This window comes from Macaca thibetana, chromosome 5, assembly GCF_024542745.1.
Source record: "Macaca thibetana thibetana isolate TM-01 chromosome 5, ASM2454274v1, whole genome shotgun sequence".
In the NCBI taxonomy this organism is placed as follows: Eukaryota; Metazoa; Chordata; class Mammalia; order Primates; family Cercopithecidae; genus Macaca; species Macaca thibetana.
Genome location: NC_065582.1, coordinates 127,524,795 through 127,551,951, shown reverse-complemented (window position 1 = coordinate 127,551,951; position 27,157 = coordinate 127,524,795). Strand labels below are relative to the sequence as shown.

The following is a 27,157-nucleotide window of genomic DNA, read 5'->3' as shown; positions in this document are numbered from 1 at the left end:
CCAACTTTGAGCTATTTGAATCTTCTGTGAATAAGGAAGTTAGCCTTTTAACTAGAAAGCCTAAGAGTTTGGGCACATTTATTTCTTCTTTTGTTGAAATTTATTCACCTGGATAAAGGCAGCAGTTTGGGGCTCAGATCTTTATTCTATCTCACCTTCTTGTCTTCTGTATTCTACTCTTCTTAGGTTCTTTCCCTTCATCTGTTTCCTTGGCCTGGCCAGAGCAGCAGTGCTGATCTTGATTTGGGAAAGGATGTTCCTAGGTATTACCAATTAGTATACAGATAAGGAAAGACTAGTTTTCCAGATCTGATACTTTTTTTTGAAGTGGTTTTGCTCTGTCATTTAGGCTAGAGTGCAGTGAAGTTATCATAGCTCACTGCAGCCTTGACTTCCTGGGCTGAACTGATCCTTCCACGTCAGCCTCCAGAGTAGCTGGGACTATAGGTGTGTGCCATCATGCCCAACTAATTTTTAATTGTAGAAACAGAGTCTCAGTGTATTGTCCAGGCTGGTCTTGAACTTCTGGGCTCAAGTAGTTCTCCTCTCTCGGCCTCCCAAGGGCTGGGATTACAGGCATGAGCCACTGTGCTTGGTCCAGATGTACTACTTTTTATGTTTGGTATTCTGCCAAACCAATCATGTTATTGCTTTTAATCATTGAATCATTGGATCTTTAAATAGGAGTGAGTGAATAATAATAAGGCTCTTCTGTTTTCAACATCTATGTGCTAGGGTCATGCATTAGCATTAATTACTACAGTGATTCTGTGGTGTAAGTGGTGTCCTCATAGATAAGAAAGCTGAGGTTTAGAGGTTAAAATGACATGTTGGGGGTAAATAACAGACACTGTGTGTTGGAGTTGGGAATCAGATCCAAGTCTGTGACTCCAAACCCACTTTTACCACATTGCTTTTGACCTAAACTTCCATTTTGCTAAAATACCCCTCACAGCTAGTCATCTATATCATTGAAGAGCTCGTGATTTGATAGATTAACCTTTAATTTTTAGGTGACTCTAGTTAGAAAGTCTTATTTCACAATCTGATTGTTTCTTTAACTCTGGATCCAAACATGTCCAAAATAATGCAGAATACATATGCAGTCACTCATTCATGCTATCCAGTCATGTAGTTGAAGCAATTTTCAAATGCGCTCAAAGTCTCTAGGCTTCCGTACCCAGGGTTGCTTCAAGTATTTGTTCATGACATGCCAACTTGATGATGAAAATCCTTCAACAATTCTCATTCACAATCAGAATAAAATCTACGTCCCTTACCATTCCATATGCAATACTTAAAATGCATAATCTTACCCTTAAATACTTTTTCTGATTTCATAAATATAGGTTATACCTCTGTAAGAAAGAAGGTAAAAAACTCTGAACAATCCTTTCTTCCAGAGATAACTACTGTTAACATTTGAACAGATAACTTCATTCTTCTTTTCCTGTCCTTTTTATAATGCTTACAGGAATGTTAAATACTTAGATCTTAAGTACACTAGAATTATCTGTCCCTGAAATGAGTCAGGTTGCCCTGCCACAGAATTTGTATCTATAGTTTACGTTTATTATTTCTGAAAAAAGTAAAATAACAATACCTTTATGAATTTTTTGGTGCATAGCATCTCAGCTTTTTTTATTATTAAAGACGTATGTATGAAAAAAATAAGTGTATATCAAGTTGTTCATTTCTTAGTTTCTGGGGTCTTCTTAACTAGTACATAGAACTCTGTATGAATTAACTTTAGCTTATGTTTGAAGTAGTAGTTTGTTTATAGTGTCATAGGTTTTAAAATCAAACTCAGTTTTTATTTCTTCACCAAAATCTATTTTCATATTATATACATGTTAAATTTCCCTTTTATTTTGGTCATGCATCAAAATAAATTTACTAAGTACTAAAGAGCCAACTTATTTTGTAAGTGCCTGGCACTTAATAGGTATTCACTAGTTGAATAGTTTAATTTGAAATGAATTAATTTTAAATGGGAGTTGTTCAAAACTATGCCACTTTATTTTTCTTTTTTCCTTTGTGTTATTAAAATTTTAATTGATGATTGTATATATTATATATATGGAGTACAATGTGATGTTTTGATATATGTTTACATTGTAGAATGATTAAATCAATGTAATAAATTTATTGCCTCATACGATTTTTTGTGGTAAAAAATCGACACTTAAAATCTACTCTTAATATTTTTGAAATGTATAATGCATTATTTATTATACTCACCATTCTGTGTAATCGAGCAGTAAAGTTTATTCCTCTTGTCTAACTGATATTTGTACCTTTTGATCAGCATCTCCCCTTTTCCCATTCACCCCTGTCTCCCAGCCTCTGGTATTCTACTTCAATGAGTTCACCTTTTTTTAGCTTGCACAGATAGCTGAGGTCACATAGTATTTACCTTTTTGTGCCTGGGTTATTTCATGTAGTATAATGTCTTCCAGGTTCCTGTCACAAGTGACAGGATTTCTTTCTTTTATAGGGCTGAATAGTATTCCGTTGAGTATATATAATAGTATTCCGTTGAGTATATATATCTTAGCTGTTGTGAATAATGCTGCAGTGAACATGGTGGTGCAGATACCTCTTTGACACACTGACTTCAGTTCCTTTAGCTATATATCCAGAAGTGGGATTGCTGGATCATATGGTAATTCTATTTTTAGTTTTCTGTCTCCATACTGATTTTAATACTGGCTGTTTTAATTTACATTCCCACCAACAGTGCACAAGTGTTCCCTTTTCTCCACACCCTGTCAACACTTTTATCATTTTGATAATAGTCACTCTAACAGGTGTAAGGTGATATCTTGTGTTCGTTCGCATTTTTCTGATTAGTGATGATGAGCATCTTTTCATATATTTGTTGGTCATTTGTATCTTTTTTAGGAACATCTGTTTACATCCTTTGCCCATTTTTTAATTGAGTTCATTTTCTTATTTGTGGTTTGAGTACCTTATGTATTTTGGATATTAGCCCCTTATCAGATGTATGATTTATAAATATTTTCTTTGAATTCATGGGTTGTGTCTTCATTTTATCATTCCCTTCACTATGCAGAAGCTTTTTAGTTTGATGCAGCCCCATGTATTTTTGTTGTCTGTGTTCTTGGGGTTACATCCAAGAAATCTTTGCCCAGCAGTATTGTGGAGCATTTCTCCTATGTTTTGTTCTCATAGTTTTATAGTTTCAGGTCTTATGCTTAAGTTTTAAAACAATTTTGAGTTGATTTTTATATGTTGTGTGAGATAAGGATCCAATTTCATTCTTCTGCATGTGTATATTCAGTTTTACCAACACCATTTATTGAAGAGACTGGCTTCATTGTTAGTGTTGGCATATTTATTGGAAGTCAATTGACTATAGGTGTGTTGGTTTATTTCTGGGCTCTCCTACTAGTCAGCATACCTGTTTTTATGCCAGTACCATGCTGTTTTGATTACTATCATTTTATAATAGATTTTGAAGTCAGGTAGTGTGATGCCTCCAACTTTGTTCCTTTTGTTTAAGATTGCTTTGGCTATTCAGGTCTTCTCTGGTACCATATAAATTATAGTATTGTTACTTCTATTTCTGTGGAAAATGACATTGGAATTTTGATAGGGGTTGTTATGAGAAAAACCTGGGACTATAATGTCCCAACTGAAAGTGGGAAGAAGCCGAGAGACCAAGGAATGACGACAAGTCCAGCTTGAGGAGCAGATGAGTTTATTAGGACTTATTTACAGGGGAGTCTTGGATGGCAACAGGACACCACTAGAGCTCTGTGCCACTTCCCATCTCTAAACTGCTGTTAAGCTAATTTTCTGGCTCTTTGCCTGTTGTGTTTGAGCAATGAGACTGTATTTCTTGGTATGTTCTCAGATACTCTCTAGAATATTTAGATTCTCAGGGACACCTGCTCCTCGCCTGGACACCATGGTGTTGGCTCATTGCCCAACCTTCAGGATTTGGGCAGTGGACATATACCCTTAAGCAACCTTGTGGGGGACCTCACACTACAGGGATTGGATTAAACCTGTAGATTGTTTTGACTAGTATGGACATTTTAACCATGGCTATGGTTCGGATCTGTGTCCCCACCCAAATCTCATGTTCTATTGGAATCCTCAGTGTGGACGTTGGGCCTGGTGGGAGGTGACTGGATCATGGGGGTGGATTTCCGCCTTTGGTGCTTGTGATAGAGTTCTCATGAGATCTGGCCATTTAAAAGTGTGTGGCACCTCCCCACCCTCCTTCCTTCTGCTCTAGCCACGTAAGATGTGCCTGCTTTTCCTTCACCTCCTGCTATGATTGAAAGTTTCCTGAGGCCTCCCAAGAAGCAGATGCCAGCATCAAATTTCCTGTACAACCTGCAGAACCATGAGCCAATTAAGCCTCTTTTCTTTATGAATTACCCTTTTTAGGTATTTCTTTATAGCAATGCAAGAACGGACTATTACAACAATATTCTTCCAATCCAGGAACACAGGATACCTTTTCATCTATTTATGTTGTCTACTATTTCTTTCATCAGTGTTTTATAGTTTCAGTATACAGATCTTGCACTTATTTGATTCACTTTGCTCCTAAGTATTTTTTGATGCTATTGAGAATTAGATTGATTTCTTACTTTTTCAATAGTTCCTTGTCAGTGTAAAGAAATGCTACTAATTTTAGGGCCGGGTGCAATGACTCACGCATGTAATCCCAGCACTTTGGGAGGCCGAGGCGGGTGGATCACGAGGTCAAGAGATCGAGACCATCCTGGCCAACTTGGTGAAACCCCGTCTCTACTAAAAATATAAAAATTAGCCTGGCGTGGTGGTGGGCGCCTGTAATCCCAGCTACTCAGGAGGCTGAGGCAGGAAAATCGCTGGAACCCGGGAGGCAGAGGTTGCAGTGAGCCAAGATCACTCCACTGCACTCCATCCTGGTGACAGAGCGAGACTCCATCTCAAAAAAAAAAAAAAAAGAAATGCTACTAATTTTATGTTCTGCAATACTGAATTGTTTATCAGTTCTAACAGCTTTTTGGTGGAGTCTTTAGGGTTTTCTATATATAAGATCATGTAATCAGCAAACAGTTTCACTTCTTCCTTTCCTATTTGGATGCATTTTATTGCATTTTATTTCTTTTTCTTATGTAATTACTCTGGCTAGAACTTCCAGTACTGTGTTGAATAGAAATGGTTAGAGTGACCATCTTTGTCTTGTTCCTGATCTTAGAAGACAAGCTTTCAGCTTTTCACTATTGAATATGAGGTTAGCTGTGGGTTTTTCATATATGGCCTTAATTGTGTTGAGGTATGTTCCCTCAATGCCTAATTTGTTGAGTGTTTTTACAATGAAATGATGTTGAGTTTTTCAAATACTTTTTCTGCATCTATTGAAATGATCAAATGGTTTTTGTTCTGCACTCTGTTAATATGGTATGTTATATTTATTGATTTGCATGTGTTGGTCCATTCTTGCATACCAGGGATAAATCCCACTTGATCATGGTGAATGATCTATTTAATATGCTGTTGAATTTAGTTTGCTGGTATTTTGTTGAAGATTTTTGCATTGATGTTTATCAGGGATATTGGCCTGTAATTTTTCTTTTTTTGTAGTGTCCTTGTTAGGTTTTCATATCAGGGTAATTCTGGCCTCATAGAGTGAGTTTGGAAGTATTCCTCCTTCAAAATTTTGGAAGAGTTTGAGAAGGATTGGTACTAGTTCCTCTTTAAATGTTTGGTAGAATTCTGCCATGCAGCCATCTGATCTTGGGCTTTTCTTTGATGGGAGGTTTTTTATTATTCATTCAATCTTCTTCTTTGTTCAGGTTTTCTGTTTCTTCTGGATTCAGTCTTGCTAGGTTGGTTGTTTCTAGGAATTTATCCATTTCTCCTGAGTTACCCAACTTGTAGATGTATAATTTTTAATAATAGTCTCTTATGATCCTTGGCATTTTGTAGTATCAGTTATAGTGTCTCCACTTTCTTTCTGAGTTTACTTATTTTAACATTCTTTTTTTCTTAGTCTGGATAAAGGTTTATCAATTTTGTTTATTTTTCAAAGTACCCGATGCCACTTTAAATGCAGTTGACCCGTGGTACCTGTGGGGATTGTTCCAGGACCCTCTGAGGATACCAAAATCTGTGAATGCTCAAGTCTTTTGTATAAAATGGTGTAGTGTTTGCCTATAACCTATGGACATCCTCCTGTATACTTGAGAGAAATAATCTCTAGATTACTTATAATACCTAATACAGTGCCTACACATCACTTCATTTGTGTGGATTTAACATAGTATCAGCACATGATAAATTCAAGTTTTGCTTTTTGAAACTTTGTAGATTTGTTGTTGTTGTTGTTTTTTCTTTTATCCATGGTTGGTTGAATCCATAGATGCGAAACCCATGGATACAGAGGGGCTACTGTAATCATCTCTGCTTAAATTCATTTAAAATGTTTGCTGTTTGCATTGTATTCATCTGAATTTATTTCTTGCTAAGCGAACTTTTTTCCTATGGTCATTTTCATGTGAATTTTTCCTCACGTTCAGTTAGTACATTGACAGGTCTGCCTTTTGTCCTTTGTTTGTTCTTATACATCTGCTTTTGTTTTCATACCAACCTAGTCTTCCTACATTCAGTTTCACTTTCTGTCTCCCTTATTATCCATCCTGCCAAATTACTTTTCCTAAGCTTAAATGTGTTACAGTTTTGGTCAAAATAATGTACAGGTTCCCCACTGTGTATCTGACTAAGCCTAGATTCCTCATTTTTAAGATTTACTTATTTATTTATTATTATACTTTAAGCTCTAGGGTACATGTGCACAGCGTTCAGATTTGTTACATATGTATACATGTGCCATGTTGGTGTGCTGCACCCATTAACTCATCATTTACATTAGGTATGTCTGCTAATGCTATCCCGCCCCCCTTCCCCCACCCCACGACAGGCCTCAGTGTGTGATGTTCTCCTTTCTATGTCCAAGTGTTCTCATTGTTCAATTCCCATCTATGAGTGAGAACATGTGGTGTTTGGTTTTTTGTCCTTGCGATAGTTTGATGAGAATGATGGTTTCCAGCTTCATCCATGTCCCTACAAAGGACATGAACTCATCCTTTTTTACGGCTGCATAGTGTTCCATGGTGTATATGTGCCATATTTTCTTTATCCAGTCTATCATTGATGGGCATTTGGGTTGATTCCATGTCTTTGCTGTTGTGAATAGTGCTGCAATAAACATACGTGTGCATGTGTCTTTATAGCAGCATGATTTATAATCCTTTGGGTATATACCTTGTAATGGGATGGCTGGGTCAAATGGTATTTCTAGTTAAGTTTTTACAAATATTGTTCCAATCTTTTCAGTTTTATTTTTCATTATTTCCTTAGGTATATTTCTTAAACATGCCTTCTCTTAATTTTTGCACCTTACCTTGGAACATATGCTTCCCTCATGGACTAACTTTCCTTAAGGGAAGGTTGTTAGAAACCTGCCTATTCTTTCTTGTTTTTTTTTTTTTGTTTTTGTTTGTTTGTTTGTTTTTCTTTGAGACAGAGTTTCACTGTTTCGCCCAGGCTAGAGTGCAGTGGCGCAATCTTGGCTCACTGCAACCTCCGCCTTCTGGTTTCAAGCGATTCTCCATCTCAGCCTCACAAGTAGCTGGGATTACAGGCACCTGCCACCACGCCAGGCTAACTTTTGTATTTTTAGTAGGGACAGGGTTTCACCATGTTGGCCAGGCTGGTCTCAAACTCCTGACCTCAGCCTCCCAGGGTGCTGGGATTACACCCCCCTCAGCCTCCCAAAGTGCTGGGATTACAGGCATGAGCCGCCACACCTGGCCAGAAACCTGCCTATTCTTCATGGACCAGCTCAGGGTTTACTTTCTTTACTATCAATTACTACTAACTATGCCTACAAATTGGATAACTTAGAAGAAATGGATAAATTCCTAGAAACATACAATTTACCAAGTCTTGATTCAAGACTGAATCGGGAAGAAATAGAAAATCTAAGCAGACCAGCAAGTAAGGACATAGAATCTAATTAGTCTCCCACCAAAGAAAAGCCAGGGCCAGATGACTTCATAGTGGAATTCTACCAAACATTTAAAGAAGAGCTAATACCAATCCTCAAGCTCTTCCAAAAAATTGAATAGGAAATACTTCCAAACTCATTTTATGAGGCCAGCATTACCCTGATATACCAAAGCCAGACAAGGACACTATAAGAAAAGAAAATTACAGGCCTATATCCCTGATTGTGAAAGGAGACTGTGGCTTGGAATGTTAATGTTAATGAATGTTATATAATGAATGTTAATTAATATCCAGATTCTTTTGTAACCTCTCTTCTAAACTCTGTAGTACTTTGTACCAGTCATAAAGGACTTAACCATTTCCTTTATTGTCATTCAATTTTTGCCGTTCCCTTCCTCATTTCAACAATGTATAAAGACAATTTATGTAAGCTTACCATTGGATAAAACTGCAGGGCGGAGCTACAATTGTGACCCTGAAAGCCCTCTGGCAATTGGCTTGTGGAGGACAAACATAGAAGATAACAGTGTGAAGAGAACTAAGGTGGGCTGTGGAAGGACACTAACCCAGTGGGAATGGGGATGAGAAAAAGAGCCTATTACTTTTTGAGGACAGTGATGGAGCCTTCATCTCTTGTAGTACCTTGTTTTATAGATACTAATAAGAATTTGTTGAATTTCTAGTGAGATATAAAACATAATGTGTCCAAGTTTTCACCATATGTAAGGATGTGATTAGAAGAGTGAGTGTATGTACACACATGCACAAAAATTCAGAAATGTTTAATCTAGAACATACTGATTGAAATGTGATGCTATCACACTTTCTCAAACTAGGACACATAGGGATTAATTAAGTCATGCTCGAATCTGGTTGTTTGATTCCCTTATTTCATTTAACAAACATTTATTTTGCACCAATTATGCACAGAGGTGGGTTATTAAAAAATGTGTAAGACATAATGAGTGACCTCAAGTTGTTCTTGCACTAGGAGAAATGGATGTGTCTGATAGAAAGTGCTAGAGGAGCACACTGACTCATTTCTAACATCCATGTTAAGTGGCTCAATAAGTAAGGGGATTTTAGAAATAGTCTCTTGATAAATTTTTGCCTTGGTTCTGCCACATAGGTACCACCTTTGGGAGGTGTGTAAACCTGTGACTTATGTATTCTCTATTTTAGAATAAGTAGTCAAGCTTAAATTTCTGTAGATGTCAATTAGCAAAGAGGCCCAGTCGGTGATATGTGATACACAAGATCCCTGGTGTAATGTCTGCTATTTCCAGTTCATTAAGAATCGTTCTTGGCCGCGCGGTGGCTCAAGCCTGTAATCCCAGCACTTTGGGAGGCCGAGACGGGCGGATCACGAGGTCAGGAGATCAAGACCATCCTGGCTAACACTGTGAAACCCCGTCTCTACTAAAAAAAAATACAAACCAAAACAAAACAAAACAAAAAACAAAAAACTAGCCGGGCAAGGTGGGGGGTGCCTGTAGTCCCAGCTGCTCGGGAGGCTGAGGCAGGAGAACGGCATAAACCCGGGAGGCGGAGCTTGCAGTGAGCCAAGATCCGGCCACTGCACTCCAGCCTGGGCGGCAGAGCGAAACTCCGTCTCAAAAAAAAAAAAAAAAAAAAAAAATCGTTCTTGATCAGATTTTGTCCTTTAGGCATGCCAAGTATTTAATCTTGTAAACCTCTAATCAGGATCAGAGTGTCAGTCTGGTTGCACTTGTATTTTTCCTGAGGCAAACAACATATGTTCAAATTGGAGTCAAAACTTCTTGTAATCACCTACCTGCTTCCAACTATTCTGTCCCATTTTCACTCTGTCCTTTTCCTCAACTTACATATTCTATTTTTCTAGAGTCAGAGAATTCAGAATGAGATAAGAATGACAAAAAACAGTTTAGCCTGTCTAGAGGCTGCTGTAATTCCAACCATTGCCAGTAGAATGGGCTTAGGTGGAATTTGGCCATTGACTTCATATTTTACAAACGTGTGGGGACCCTGAGGAGCTGAGCCTGCCTGAACCTGAAGAATCTTGACAGGCAGGTACAGTTCTGGGTCTTCTCTCAGGGCCTGGTTACAACATCAAAAGTTTTTTTTGGAAACCTATCCTGATTGTCCCGGACTATTGTTCCTCATCCCCTCTCCCCACCTCCTACTTGGCATCCCAACAGCATTTGCTTGAATCTGACTGGCATTTATTACATTCTGCCTTTCGTAGATTATTTGCACACTAATCTCCTTTGTTGAATTCTGAATTCCTTTAGAGCACTTAGTACAGTGCCTGATAATTGAACTCAATGTGATCAGTACCTTCTCTTAAAGTTTTAAAGGGGTATAATCCTCCTCTGGAGTTCTGAATCAAGTTCTGAATCAATTGTGAAGTAGATATGAGAGTCAGATATTGATGATAAAGCTGGAAAAGAGATTGTGGCTTGGAACCAAGGCCAAATTGAGTTTGCTCTTCCTTGCTATAAATTGAACATACCCACATAGTCACTGACTGAAGATCTTCCTCCACAGGGTAGGTCTACCCTGGGGAAGGGAAGAGTGAGTCTAAGCACTGCAGCTGCCTGGGGCAAGGCTAGATCCTAGACAGGGGCCTAGACCATGCATATGCAATGCCTTTTCCCCCAAATCTTGCCAAGTTACTCCCTTGTCTGACGGGGTGGGATGAATGGTGGAGCCATGAAAGAGGGAGGCTTTCTTTCCAATACTTCTAAAGGGGGAAGACTTTTCTGTTCAATTAGCTGAGTCAAGAAAATGGAGAAATCCTTCACTCCAAAGACCCTGATGCAACCCTAGTATTGCCCTGGCATCCTATGGATAGAAGGTAATCAAAGCCTCTGGGCCAAAGGTAACTTGTGGAGCATGAGATAAATAACCTCTTTCTGGTATAGATTCTCAAACTGACCTGACCTCCAGAGATGGTTGACTGTGGCATCAGGCAAGGCCTGCCTTCCACTCTGTCATCTCAAGAATGAAGTAATACCAGCCAGTGTAAATCTGTGCACTTAAAAAAAAATCACATTGATGTCCTAGGCACAGGGCAGTATTTATCAGAATTAATCTATCTCTTTTGACCTCTTTATGAGTTGATATATTTCTTTGTGGTTACTTTATTGTGAAGATTAGTGGATTTAATTAAAAATAATAGAATTACAGACTCTAAAGCTGGAAGGGAATTAGAGATCTTATAGTCCAACTCACTCTGGTTTTGCTTGGCCAAACTGACACCTGGCAAACTTCAATTTACTTGCCCAAGCTTTCTTAGAAGGTCTGCAAAGGAAGAGTTTCTCTTTATTTTCTGTATCATCATCCTTTAAGGTTCTGTATATGAATGCCTTGGAGGCTGGTATAAATAGGGTAGTCCTTTTTGAGAAACACCTAGCCAAAACACACAGCTCAAGAGAGATGGTCTGGGATTGGAACAGGGAAACAGGAATATGAGAGAAGAACAGAAAACTTGCAGTAAGTAGGAGATGTATCCTTCCCAAGCTGTACTTCTAGTGTTACAGTAGCATCACAATCTAGGTGTATTTGTATATCCAAACATTTGGCTTCTAGGCTAGTCTAAAATTTCAGGGGAGGAGTCAGAAACAACTATGGTAGTTGCCCAACATCATTAATTGTTGCATGGGCAGCTTGATATAATAGAAATGGCTTGGACTATGGAAACAGAGGTTCAAGTTCTGTCCATCTAACACTGCTGTGTAACCTTGGGTCAGTTCTTAATTTCTTAGACACTTTCCTCTGTGTGAAATAGGGATATTGGTCACAGCCTCATGGGGTTTTTGTTGTGAGGTTTAAATAAGGGCTAGTGACTGTGCCTGCAGTATACTGGACCATCAATAGATACTAGGTTCATGCCCTTCCTGTTTGTAGCATTGAGTTGATTTCCACCGTGTGCTCCTAGTGCACTGTACCAATTCATTATGTCTCCAGCGACTGGAAAAGAGTCTAGGCCCTACTGTTATCACCTGGTTTCTAGGCAAGGAGGACTTGGAAGTTCGACCAGGGACAGACGGCTTTGAGTGGATTTGGCCTTGCTCCTTACTCTGCCTACAGAGTCTCACTGAACCAGGAATTTTGTCTTGCTTCATTCGGTCTGCAGCCCAGAGCTCTCCAATCTTTTGAGTATCGCTTTCTTTCTTTTTTTTTTTTTTTTTTTTTTTTTTTTTGAGACGGAGTCTCGCTCTGTCGCCCAGGCTGGAGTGCAGTGGCCGGATCTCTGCTCACTGCAAGCTCCGCCTCCCGGGTTTACGCCATTCTCCTGCCTCAGCCTCCCGAGTAGCTGGGACTATAGGCGCCCGCCACCTCGCCCGGCTAGTTTTTTTTTTTTTTTTGTATTTTTTAGTAGAGACGGGGTTTCCCCTTGTTAGCCAGGATGGTCTCGATCTCCTGACCTCCGGAGAGGTGATCCGCCCACCTCGGCCTCCCAAAGTGCTGGGATTACAGGCTTGAGCCACCGCGCCCGGCCTTGAGTATCCCTTTCATTCTGGTGCAGAGCTATTTGGCTCATTATTCTATGGAGGAAGAGAACTAGTTGCTCTGTCCCTCATTAGGAAAGGCTCCCTACTCCACTATAGGTTTCACTGGGTTAGTGAACCAGTCTTTGGATTTGGAACATCCTGAGTGACTGCTCAGTTGACTAGTTGGTTGATGGATTAAACAATCACGTTGCGCAAGCTTTGAGCCTGCTATAGGAGGAATTCATTCTCTGTAAAAGCAGCTGACAGATTTTAGTGAGGTTGTGATGAGAGAAATTACTTTTGAGGTTAGTGTAATACATTTTGATTTCTCCAAAGAACAAATTTGTTTCTAAATTTAGAAGGGAAAATAATCTTAAACTTCAGAATGGCTTAATTGTGGATGAAAGACTTGGATTACTTTTTCTCTGCTTTATGTGGGGCAAGAAATTTTCCTGGCAGTCAATTTTAGGTAATGGCAATAATACCTAATAGTAGTTCTTGATATACTTAAGGAAGTTTTTTTTTTTTTTTTTCCCATTAGTAGTCATAGCTATTTATTAGGCAGTAGATCAGAGTGGTTAAAGATACAAGCTCTAGAGACAGATTTCTGGGGTTTGTATCTTGGTTCTGCCATTTACTTGCTGTGTGACCTGGAGCTATATTTAACCTTTCTATGTTTCATGGGCAATTTGTCAAGATTAACTACTTATGTAAACGGCTTAGACAAGGATAGCTATATTATGTTTTTGATATTGGCTACATCTTGAGGTTCTATACAAAGCTGCTTTTCCTCTTTCAGACTTATTTCCATTGAACTACACACACTGATGGGTTTTTATTTTTTACCTTTACCTTTAATATTTTGCCTGCATTAAGCCCCTTGCTTTTCTTTACTTCTCCAAATTATGCTTTTACATATGGGTAAGATGATTGGCAGCCTATGGGAACAGGATGCTGGAGAATCCTGCAGGGAAAATGAACACAGGGTACCTTTCAACTTTGTTTCCTGACAGCAGAGGGTGCCATAATGTTTCTGGTGATAGGGATCTTCTATGTAGAATGATTTTTTTTTTTCCTACCTGGTGCTTAAAAGTAAGAGCTTTCTCAGGACACTGACATTGAGCACTTTTATTGTTCATTATATAATAATGACACAAACCAAACATTAAGAATGCACAGTCATTGACTAGTTTTAAAATTTAATTAAGCATGTTTATTATCACTGTATTTCATATCTGCCTGTTTATATTTCTTGGATCAGTTTTGTAAAGGTAGGGTATTTTCAAGAGTATATGGCCAATGTTATTTTCTAATGTTATGTCCTTATACATTTTGGAGCAGACAAGACATGATGGAGGAGGTATAGAGAGGGTTAAGAGGTAAAGGCGGAAGTCTGTGGGCAAGCAGTACCAGTGGCTAGACTGATGTGCAAAGCTGAGCAGGATCAGACAGATGATAGTTCTAAGCAGAAAAAGTGCTGTTTGACTTGCTAATAATTGGAAATTAGTCAGAGCCAGAGAAATAAATGTGTAGACCAAGGGGGATCCAAAGTATGGTAGACGGAATTTTCCATAATGGCTGCAACAAGATTTCTGTTCCACACTCTCATCTCCAATGTTATATTGGCACTCCTTCCATCAAGAGGTGGGACCTATGTTTTCTACTCTCGAATGTTGGTGGGTTGGTGACTGTGGTTGAAGTGATGTTTTCTAGACTATGGCATAAAGGTGATAGACTTATTACCTGGGATACTATTGGGATGCGAGCTCTTGAAAACTAGCCACCATATGGTGAGGAGGCCTGTGTCACATGGAAAACCCTGAACTGACATCCTATCCAACAACTGGCATTAACTGACAGACTTATGAGTGAGGGAGCCTTTGGATGGCTCTAGCCTCAATCACCTCCTGATTGTAACTACATGACAAACTCCTAGTGAGAACTGCCCAGCTCAACCTAGTCAACCCCCAGGATCAGAAGAAATAATAATAAAATTATTGTTGTTTTCATTCACCACGTTTTGGGGGAATTTGTTACCAGAAATAATAAACACAAAGTTAAGGTCCATCAGCCAGCAAGGTCTGGGGTAAGATAATTAAGTCAAGGATGCATTTCCAAAGTAAAAGCTAAATAACAGAAGGGAGGTTGAGCACAGAAGAAGGGTTTGAGATCAAGGATGGGGTAGCCTATGAGGAGTCTACAGTGAAGCATACCAGGTCTGGGGTCTGTTGCTGTGGCAGACTACTTACCATCTTGCTCCTAGTTCTTAAAAGTATGCCCACTGTTGTAGCCTCACCCACTCCCTTCTAACATTTTTTCATGGAAAATGTCAAACATGCAAAAGTGGAGAGACTAATACAGTGAATTTCATATTTATTTCCACATGACCAACTCATGGCCACTCTTATTTATCTATACTCTTATCCACTTTTCCCCATCACATTATTTTAAAGCAAATCCTGGTCATAATATCATTCCATCCCTACATATTTCATATGTAGCTATAAAAGATTAGGACTATTTAAAAAAAATTTTAAAGCATAATCACAATACCATTATCAAAACTAAAGTAATTAACTATTTTTTATATATATATTATTTGTGTATTTAAATCAGAATCCAAATAATATAGCAATACTGTCATAGAGATGCAATATAAGCCACATATGAATTTTTATTTTTAATTTAAAAAGTAAAACTGAAATTAATTTGTTGTTTTAAGACAATGTACCAAAAAAATTATTATTATGTAGACACATCAGTTAAAATATTCTAATAAGATGTTATATATATCTTTTTCATACCAAGTCTTTGAAATCTGGTGTGTATTTTGCACACTTCAATTTGGACTAGCCACATGTGGGTAGTGGCTACTGAGTTGGACAGTGCAGGCTTATTTGTTGCAATTAATCTATATGTCTCATGTTCTTTTAAGCTACAGGATTCTTCCTTATCTCCCTACTCTTTTTTTTTTCCTTTTATTTATTTGTTAGGGAACTGGTTTGTTCATCCTACAGAGTTTTTCCACATTCTGGATTTTGCATTCCTGTACTATCATTTACTGTGTTCTAGTTCCTGTATTTCCTGTGAACAAGTAGCTTGATCCAGAAGCTCCAGATTGAATTTAAGTTATATTTTTGCTAAGACAACTTGCAGGTTATGTTGTGTTTTCTCATTAGGAGACAAAATAATGACCGGTAGCCAGTGATGGTCATTGTCTTAGATCCATTACTAGGAGTTGAAAAATGGTGATATACTGTTATTCAGTTTTTGTTTGTTGACTGAAACATTACTATAAGGAGAAAATTTCCCTCATGATCTTGGCAATGTGAATAACAACGGTGGCTTATGTTTTCATTTTGTAAACTATTGCTTTAAAATGGAATAAAAATAAGTGAAAATGCCTACTTCTTTGTCATTGTGAGAGTACTATGCAGTTACAGTTAGTTTTTCTTAAAATACAGTCATTTTTGTATCTTATTATAAGAGTAACGCATATTCACGATAGAAAATTTAAAAATGTGGAGAAGTAGAAAGAAGAAGAAAAAGAAAATTAGTGGCCCTTAATGTACCATCGAAAGACAACTCTGTCAGCATTTTGATTGATTTCCTCACAATCTCTTTTCTAAACATCTAAAAAGCCTTGTTTGTGGTCAAAATGTAATACATACTGTATCCTGCTTTTTTTCATATAATAGAGCAAACATATCCCTGTAACATTACAGTCTCTCTGTAAACATCATTTAAATTCCTTGCACAGTATTTCAATGTATAGATGTGGAGCAGTTAGAGTGGTAACTGATGTTTTTTCGTTTATAAATATGCTGTGATGAAGAGGGATGTGCATAATGCATGGCCTGTATTTCAGATGTTATTCTTAGGAAACGCAATGTATTTTAAAGACATATGCAAGGTTGGTGTGCAATGCAGCATAACAAAATCAGATAAGAACTCCACAATCTGAGAACTATTAATTCAAACACCAAATGTTTCTTGAACTTCTACTGTGACTCTCTTCTAGGTAATGGGGAGACAGTAAGCAAATAGGCAAGGTCTCTCCTCTCATGAGTCTTACATTTTAGTGTGTGTGTGAGAAGACAGACAATAAACAAGTAAACAAATAAGGTTATCTCAGACAGTGATAGCTACTATGAAGAAAATAAAACATGGAGGGGTTTTATTTGTTCACACCAGATTTCAAAGACCTGCTTCCAAATCTACTTTTTAAAAAGCATATTTTTATGGGGTCTCTGGCTAGACACTAAATGTAGAATGATTGAAAGTATAGGGAAGAGGATGAAGGAGGCAAAAAATGGGGTACTAAAGTGGATGAATTATTGGTAGAAGGGGAGAGAACAGACATTTTAGAATTAAAGGACACGGTGAGCCGGGCGCGGTGGCTCACGCGTGTAATCCCAGCACTTTGGGAGGCCGAGGTGGGCAGATCACGAGGTCAGGAGATCGAGACCATCCTGGCTTACATGGTGAAACCCCGTCTCTCCTAAAAATACAAAAAGTTAGCCGGGCGTGGTGGTGGGCGCCTGTAGTACCAGCTACTCGGGAGGCTGAGGCGGGAGAATGGAGTGAACCCAGGAGGCGGAGCTTGCAGTGAGCCGAGATGGCGACACTGCACTCCAGCCTGGGCGACTGAGACTCCGTCTCAAAGAAGAAAAAAAAAAAAAAAAAAAAAAAAAAAAGAATTAAAGGAGGTGTTTCAAAGAGAACCCTAAAGTGAGAAAGTCTGTTGGTTTAAATCTGCTAGCCACGTAAAAAGGTCCTCAACATCATTAGCCATCAGGGAAATGAGAATCAAAACCACTTCATGCCCAGTAGGATGGCTTGTATCAAAAAGACAGATAATTAAGTGTTGGCGAGGATGTGAAGAAATTGGAAACTTCATATATTGATGGTGGGAATGTAAAATGGAGCTACTGCTTTGGAAAACAGTTTGGCAGTTCCAAAAATGGTTAAACATACAGTTACCATATGATCCAGGAATTCCACTTCTAGGTATATGCCCAGGAGAAATGGAAATATATGTTTACACAAAAACTTGTGTATGAATGTTCATAGCAGCATTACTTATAATAGCCAAAAAGTTGAAACAGCCTAAATGTCCATCAATTGAGGAATGGAAAAACAAAATGTGGCATACCCATACAGTGGAATATTATTCAGCCATAAAAGGAATGAAGTACTCATACACGCTATGACATGGACAAAACTTGAAAACATTATACCGGTGAAAGAAGCCAGTCACAAAGGACCATGTATTATTGCATGATTCTGTTTATATAAAATATTCAGAGAATAGCGAAATCCATAGAGACAGAAAGTAAATTTGTGGTTACCGGGAGTTGGGAGGAGGAGGAGATGGGATGTGACCCTTAATGTTTATGGGGCTTCTTTTCGGGATGATAAAAATATTCTAATTGATTGTGGTAATAATTATGTAACTGTGTAAATATACACATGAAACATTTAATTATACAATTTAAAATGGGTAAATTTTATGGTATATATGATATAACTCATTCTTATGTGAATTATATCTTAATAAAGCTGTTATTAAAAATGATATGCTAACATTGCACTCAAAAAGTGTTTTTAGATGGAATTATATGATGCCTGAAATTTACTTGAAAGTAATTCGTTGTTGGAGATCTTAGTGCTAGATAAAACAAGATTGCCCATGATTTGATAATTGTAGAAGCTGAGATATGAGTATTAGGGGGTCCATAATACTATTTTCTCTACTTTTCTATTTGATATTTTCCACAAAAACATTAACAATTTCTTTAAGGACTTTGATTCTGGGGTAATTACAAGCAGATCATAACCATAAGAGTTGGAATAGCACTGGCTAATAGCCTGACCTCCAGAAGCAGTCTGCATATTTTGGATCCTGGCCTTGCTGTGTGTCCCTGAGCAAAATATGTAACTTGTTTATGCCCCAGTTTCTTCATCTATAAAATAGAGATTTAAAAGCACCTACATCATGGTGATGTTACAAGTATTGATGATTCCATATTCAAAAAGTGCTTGGAACTTTTCACTTAAAAACGAAGGGTTTTACATTTAAGTCTTTAATCTATCTAGAGTTAACTTTTGTACAAGATGTAAGGAAGGGGTCCAGTTTCTGTTTTCTGCATAGGGCTAGCCAGTTTTCCCAACACCATTTATTATATAGGGAATCCTTTCTCCATTGCTTTGCCAGCTTTGTTGAAGATCTGATGGTTGTAGATGTGTGGTGTTATTTCTGAGGTCTCTGTTCTGTTCCACTGGTCTATATATCTGTTTTGGTACCAGTATCATGTCATTTTGGATACTGTAGCCTTATAGCATAGTTTGAAGTCACCCTTTCGATGACTTCAAGCTTTGTTGAAGTGATGCCTCCAGCTTTTTTCTTTTTGCTTAGGATTGTCTTGTCTATATGGGCTCTTTTCTTGGGTCCATATAAAATTTAAAGTAGTTTTTTTTCTAATTCTGTGAAGAAAGTCAATGGTAGCTTGATGTGAATAGCACTGAATCTATAAATTACTTTGGGCAGTATGGCCGTTTTCACAATATTGATTCTTCCTATCCATGAGCATGGATTTTTTTTCCCATTTGTTTGTGTCCTCTCTTATTTCCTTGAGCAGCAGTTTGTAGTTCTCCTTAAAGAGGACCTTCACATTCCTTATAAGTTGTATTCTTAGGTATTTTATTCTCTTTGTAGCTATTGTGAATGAGAGTTCACTCATGATTTGGCTCTCTGCTTGTCTATTGTTGGATTAAAGACTTAAATGTAAAACCCAAAACCAAAGAAACCCTGGAAGAAAACCTAGGCAATACCATCCACGACACGCATGGGCAAAGACTTCATGACTAAAACACCAAAAGCAATTGCAACAAAAGCCAAAATTGACAAATGGGATCAATTAAACTAAAGAGCTTCTGCACAGCAAAGGAAACTATCATCAGAGTGAACAGGCAACCTATAGAATGGGAGAAAATTTTTGCCATCTACCCATCTGACAAAGGTCTAATATTCAGAACCTACAAGGAACTTAAACAAATTTACAGGAAAAAGACAATTCCATCAAAAAGTGGGCAAAGGATAGGAACAGATGCTTCTCAAAAGAAGACATTTATGTGGCCAACAAATGTATGAAAAAAAGTTCATATCACTGGTCATTGGAGAAATGCAAATGAAAACCACCATGAGATACCATCTCATGTCAGTCAGAATGGTGATTATTAAAAAGTCAGGGAACAACAGATGCTGGTGAGGGTGTGGAGAAATAGGAATGCTTTTACACTGTTGGTGGGAGTGTAAATTAGTTCAACCATTGTGGAAGACAGTGTGGTGATTCCTCAAGAATCTAGAACCAGAAATACCATTTGACCCAGCTATCCCATTACTGGGTATATACCCAAAGGACTATAAATCATTTTACCCTAAAGACACATGCACATGTATGTTTACTGTGGCACTATTTACAATAGCAAAGACTTGGAACCCACCCAAATGCCCATCAAGGATAGACTGGATATAGAAAATATGGCACATATACACCATGGAATACTATGCAGCCTTAAAAACAAATGAGTTCGTGTCCTTTGCAGGGACATGGATGAAGCTGGAAACCATCATTCTCAGCAAACCAACACAGGAACAGAAAACCAAACACTGCATGTTCTCACTCACAAGTGGAAGTTGAACAATGAGAACACATGGACACAGGGGGCGAACATCACACCCCAGGCCTGTCAGGGTGGGAGGCAAGGGTAAGGACAGCATTAGGACAAATGCATGTGAGGCTTACAACCTAGATGATGGGTTGATAGGTGCAACAAACCACCATGGCACACGTATACCTATGAAGCAAACCTGCACGTTCTGCACCTGTATTCCAGAACTTAAAGTAAAATTAAAAAAAAAAAAAGAAAAAAAAAGAAGGAAAGAAGGTAGGCAGGAATGATTTCCTTCTTATTTTTAAAAGGAGAATTTTATCTTCTCTCTCTTCTTGCTTTTAAATTGAAGCTATGCTTTTACTTTAAACATCTGTACTAGCTGCTCATCTGCAGGGACATAAGTGCTGTTGAGATGCCCAAGGGAAAGTGTGGCTCAGATGCCGAAAGCAGAGCAGGAACTCAGGGCAGCCTGTCCGCATCAGCCTGCTGTTCCTAGACACTTAGCACACTGTTTTTTTTTTTTTTTTCCCAGATGCTCTGGGAGTGCATTTCCAAAGAATGTGTTGAAAGAGGCAGACTCTCTCTTTTCCCTCTGGCTGCTGTTCAGTCTTACCTTATCCTTACAGCTGACCTTAGAAGACATTTTCCTGTTTGTAGTGAAGTGGGAGGATAGAAAATATATTGTGCTTCTCATTGGTGATTTTGTTCATATTTTCTATTCTAATAGTCCCAGCTACTGGGGAGGCTGAGGCAGGAGAATGGCGTAAACCCGGGAGGCGGAGCTTGCAGTGAGCTGAGATCCGGCCACTGCACTCCAGCCTGGGCGGCAGAGCGAGACTCCGTCTCAAAAAAAAAAAAAAAAAAAAAAAAAAAAATTATCTCTTTGCCCTGAAAGCATACAGTAGCTCCAGTCAGAGGGCCAGGCATAGGTTTCCTTTTCTCTACATGGATGCACTTGTAGGCACTCTGTGGGGATGGTTTTTTTCCATTGCTGGATTCTCCTCCAGCCTTGGAGATCCTTGGATTACCTCCATGGAGATATTCTTGTTTTTGTCGAAGGAAGCATGAGCTTTTCCTTGCTGTCAACTACCTATCTCTCATCCCTTTCTACCCCACAGACCCTCGGTTCTCATCCATTCATTTATTTGCTCAGTAAGAATTTGTTGCCTGTCCACTGCATAAGAAATGCTATACTCAAGGCTTTGGGGATTCCACAAAAAGGAAGAAAGGAAGGAAGAAAGGTAATTGCTGTCTAGTTAAATAATTAAAATGTATAAGTAAAAATTCTGTAGCAAATTACCAATGTCTTATAACACTTTTCTTATTTATATTTATATATTTGTCCATTTTCACAGTGCTATAAAGACACTACCCAAGACTGGGTAATTTATAAATAAAAGAGGTTTAATTGACTCACAGTTCCGCATGGCTGGAGAGGCCTCAGGAAATTTATAATCACAGCAGAAGCTGAAGCGGAAGCAAGGCACATCTTACATGGTGGCAGGAGACAGCGAGAACGAGCTGGGAACTGCCAAACACTTTTAAACCACCAGATCTCATGAGAACTCCCTCACTATCATGATGACAGCAAGAAGGAATCCACCCCTACGATCCACTCACCTCCTACCAGTTCTCTCCCTCGACACGTGGGGATTACAATCAGAGATGAGATTTGGGTGGAAACACAAACCAAACCATATCAATTTATAACACTTGTAAAATCTTCTATCTTTGTAATTTTCCATTTAGAACCCCCCATCCTTTATTCTAATTCTTCTCTTTATTCAAATCCCCCTCTATGAGAAGGAAGCTTCTCATTTTGATGCTTTTTTTATCCTTTACCCACCCTGACTCATGCCCAACACATGAAAGTCCGTTTCTCTTCTTTTTTCCCTTCTTTCCCTCCTTCCATCCCTCCCTTCCCTCCTTCCATCCCTCCCTTCTTCCCCACTTTCCTTCCTCCCTCCCTCCCTCTCCACTTTCCTCCCTCCCTCCCTCTCTACTTTCCTCCCTCCCTCTCAGCATTTGGATTGTGGTAAAGACTTTATAGAAACTATTCATATACTTAGAGTTACTCTTTTTAGACTTACCAGACCAGCAATACTTCACAGTGGCTCCCAGTTGCTTCCTGGAGTGGGGTGGAGCAGCAGAAGATGGGCCTGAAGACATAAGCCAACACCAGATGATGCAGTACTTGATTTTCAAGATAAGAAGTTTGGATTATATTCAGAAAGTAATGGTAATTAATGCATCACATATATTTATTGAACATTTACTATGGACAAGCACTGTTCAAGGCATGAGGATATAGCAGTGATTAGGTCAGATGAGGTCCCTACCTTTATTATGGGACTTGTATTTTAATGGGAAGAGATAGATAATAAACACATAAATAAGGCAGTGATAAGTGCTATAAAGAAGATAGAGTATTGTGAAGGAGAGGGCCTGGTTGGGGACAGTTGCTTTAGCTAGGGTGGTCCGCTCAGGCATTTCTGAGGTGAGAACTGAAAATGGGAAGGAGAGAAGCATGCTGTTGTGGGGAATGGAGAAGACTGAGGGATGCAGAGCATGCCAAGCACAAAGAACAGCAGATGCAGAGCACCTGAGATGGAACCAAGCGTGGCTTCTTTAGGGAGAAAGAAAGAGGCCAGAGTGGTTGGAGCATGGTGCTGGGTGAGAGTAGAACAAGGCGTGCTGGAGAGTTTAAAAACTGGTCCATTTACGTAGATCTTGGAATGCCTTGTCAAGAAGTGTAGATGTTTAATGTGGTCATTGGGAGGCTCTGGACAGTTCTAAGAAAGATAGTTCATCTGATTTTACCTTTAAATATCATTTTGGTAGTTGCCTGGTCTGTAAGAGACACAACACATTTTCTTACACAGTTGACACAACCCTATTCCCCTCTGGTCATAAAAATCCTTCAGCAGACACCAGTTGGGTGTCTTCCAATTCAATTCTGATGCTACCTAGAGTTACAGACACATCCCATAAGTCACATCTCATAAGTCAGTCCCACAAGACTGCCCCCACACTATACGTGCCAAGTGGCAAGTTACAGTAGATTGTCACTTATAATTCTGACTGACTGGCTATAAATTGGAGTTCTCATGACCCCCTTTTTGGGTTTGATTAATTTGCTAGGATGGCTCACAGAATACAGGAAACACATTTACTAGTTCACTATAAAGGATATTACAAGTCACACAGATGAATGATGAGCTGAAGAGATGCATAGGGTGAGGAATGGTGTGGAGCTTCCACGTCCTGTCTGGGCATGCTACCCTCCATGTACCTCCACATGTCCAACAACCTGGAAGCTCTCTGAGCTCTCCTTTGGGGTTTTTATGGAGTTTTCATTACATAGGCATCACTGATTTAATCATTGGCCATTGATGATCAACTCAACCTTCAGGCTCTCTCCCCTTCTAATTGGTTGGGTGTGAGGGGGGTAGGAGGTTGAAGGGTCCAACCCTTTTATCACACGATTGGTTCCCTTGGCAAGCAGCCCCTGAAGCTATCCAGGAGCCCACCAAGAGTCACTTTGTTAGTTCAAAAAATGCTGCTATTGTGTAGAAAATTCCAAGTGATTTAGGAACTCTATGTCTCTTATCACTCAGGAAGTTACAAAGGTCTTAGGAGTTCTGCGTCAGGAACTGTGGTCAAACACCAAATATTAGAACAAAAGATTCTCGTAGCACTCCTATCTACCATGGCTTTAGAAGCTCTATATCAGGAACTGGGGGTGGTGACCAAAATATATATTTGTTATTTCACACTTGGAGAATAGCCTATAGTGAGGCAACAGAAGAACTAGGCAAGGCGCAGTGGCTCACGCCTGTAATCTCAGCACTTTGGGAGGCTGAGGCCGGTGGATCACTTGAGGTCAAGAGTTCAAGACCAGCCTGGCCAACATGGTGAAACCCCGTCTCTACTTAAAATACAAAAATTAACCAGGGATGGTGGCCGGTACCTGTAATCCCAGCTACTCAGGAGGCTGAGGTGGGAGAATCGCTTGAACCCAGGAGATTGAGGTTGCAATGAGCCCAGATCATGCCACTGCACTCCAGCCTGGGCAACAGAGCGAGACTGTAACTAAAACAAAACAAAACAACAAAAAATCATGAGAACCAGTTAAGATGCTGTTGCAGTCCAGGGACAAGATTAGAGTGACTCTAACTGGGGTTGTAGCAGAGGGTCACATGGCTAGGAAGTGGTAGATAGAAACTCACTGTGTCTTACCCATTCCCCTGACCAGTCCAGGGCAGCAACCTAATGCCATGCAGGAACACAGACATATGATGAAGAAGAACAGTATTTACACCTGAGCGAGCAGCTGCTGAGTTTCTGAGGCTCCCATTTTATTTTACTCTATTTATTTATTAGTTCATAATCAGGCAGAGTTTTGTGTCTCACACTGCTGTTAAGCACCTCATGAAATGGAAGAAAAAAAACTAGGGTAATAGGAGGCTTTGCTAAGTGCGCTACTGTAAATTTTTTCTGAGATGTCAAGTGAAGCCATCAGTATCTTTGAGAGAGTTATTTGATATGTGGACAGTGGAGAAAATTGCCAATATTTTTCTGTTTTTAACATAAACTTATTCCCCCAAAATGTTGGCCAACCTTTCTTCACCCCATTTTCTCTCCCTCCCTCCTTCCTTACAAGGCTCTATATGATCTGGCCCCATTACCTGTTTCCCTTCTCTCCCACTTGTTATTTCTCCCAGCCACGTCAATCTCTTCATGGCTTCTAGAACATGCCAGATAGTGTTGGCATTTGCTGTTCCTTTGGCACGCATGCTCTTCTTTCCAGTAGTTGCATGACTTGATCTCCTAGGTCCTCTGGTCTTGGTTTAATCACCAATCCCTCTCTGAAAGGCCAACGGAGACATATTTGTCTTATTTGGTATGTTAAAATTATGAGGGAAACACTGTCAAATAAGAAATGATATTTAGCTTCCTTGAGTTGTATTTATAAGACTATGTTATTAATATGTATTCTAAAATTATGAGAGTCCTAAAATCTTATATGTCTTGCTATATGCAGTAAATTGTATTATTCTGATGCTTTTTTTCTAAAAGCTTTTTGCAAATTCTAAAGTGTTTGGTGTTCAAAGAAATTAATGGAAAAGACTCTGACAACTAATCAAGAATACAGGTTTTAGGGATAACTTCGGAGATCATACCATTGGACTAGGTAAAAACTTCCGGAATTCTAATAAAAAATTGATGTGTTCATGAAATTGCTAACTCAACATCAAGCAAAACAAGAATTACATGGGACTGAACTGATGAAAGCCTAAAAAATGATTTTTTAAAAATGACTTTTGGTTTGAAACATTGATGCTTTTTTTTATATATTGTTTTCTGGAGCCAAGAAAACTTTATGGCTGGGTGTGGTGGCTAATGCCTGTAATCCATGCACTTTGGGAGGCTGAGATGGGTGGATTGCTTAAGCTCAGGAGTTGGAGACCAGCCTGGGCAACATGGCAAAAACCTGTCACTACAGAAAATACAAAAATTAGCTGGGTGGGGTGGCATGCACCTGTAATCCCAGCTACTCAGAAGGTTAAGGCAGGAGAATTGCTTGAGCCCAGTAAGTGGAGGTTGTAGTAAGCCAAGATTACACCATTGCACTCCAGACTGGGCAACAGGAGTAAAACCTTGTCTCAACACAAAACAAACCAAACAAACAAAAAACAAACAATAGCAACAAAAGAAAAGTTTGCTTACAGTAAAAAAAGAAAAGTAGCTTACAGCAATTGGGTTAATTATACTTTTATGAGCAAAATGGAAACATTTACCTTTCTCTGTACTGAATTTCTCCAAAATTTGTAAACTATTCAAGAGTATTATTATTTTTATAGCAATATATTTATTTGTATAACTTCAATAAGAATGTTTTATAACAGGACACATTGGAAACACTGGTAATTTTCAGATATGACCAAACTGTTTTGAGGAATTGAGGTTGACTTTACAGAGCCAATACAAAGCCCCTTGGAAAGACTAGTACAGTACCTTGTCTGTATACTTCACTTACAAGATTCCTGACCTTATGGTAAGTAAAGAGTGTAAACTTTCTGACAGGCCCAGGAACCTCAAGATATTTTGAGACCTTGAGAAGAAAGGAATTCATCCAATTTATACAGGCATTACAGGATGGCAAATCCTTGGCTCGGCTTCTAAACATCTAGAGGCTTTTTATAAGGCTTTTAAAAGTTCCAGCAAAGGCAAATTTAAAGGAGCCTATATGGCCAATTGCTATTCTTGCACTTTATGCAAATGATCAGGTCAAGTATAATAAGTCTAAAACTTATTTTGCACGGCAACAAAAGCCAAAATTGAGAAATGGAATCTAATAAAACTAAAGAGCTTCTGCACAGCAAAAGAAACTACCATCAGAGTGAACAGGCAACCTACAGAATGGTAGAAACTTTTTGCAATCTACCCATCTGACAAAGGGCTAATATCCAGAATCTACAAAGAACTCAAACAAATTTACAAGAAAAAAAACCAAACAATCCCATCAAAAAGTGGGCAAAGGATATGAACAGACCCTTCTCAAAAGAAGACATTTATGCAGCCAACAGACACATGAAAAAATGCTCATCATCACTGGCCATCAGAGAAATGCAAATCAAAACCACAATGAGATACCATCTCACACCAGTTAGAATGACGATCATTAAAAAGTCAGGAAGCAACAGGTGCTGGAGAGGATGTGGAGAAATAGGAACACTTTTACACTGTTGGTGGGAGTGTAAACTAGTTCAATCATTGTGGAAGACAGTGTGGTGACTCCTCAAGGACCTAGAACCAGAAATACCATTTGACCCAGCCATCCCATTACTGGGTATATACCCAAAGGATTATAAAGCATGCTACTATAAAGACACATGCCCACGTATGTTTATTGTGGCACTGTTCACAATAGCAAAGACTTGGAACCAACCCAAATGTCCATC

At 38.9% G+C, this 27,157-nt stretch overlaps 1 protein-coding gene across 1 annotated transcript in view; it reads right to left on the bottom strand.

The window, feature by feature from the left end:
• The window catches only part of THAP6 (THAP domain containing 6), a 1,073,833-nt gene that overhangs the window by 69,156 nt on the left and 977,520 nt on the right, over window positions 1-27,157 (bottom strand). The window lies entirely within an intron of this gene.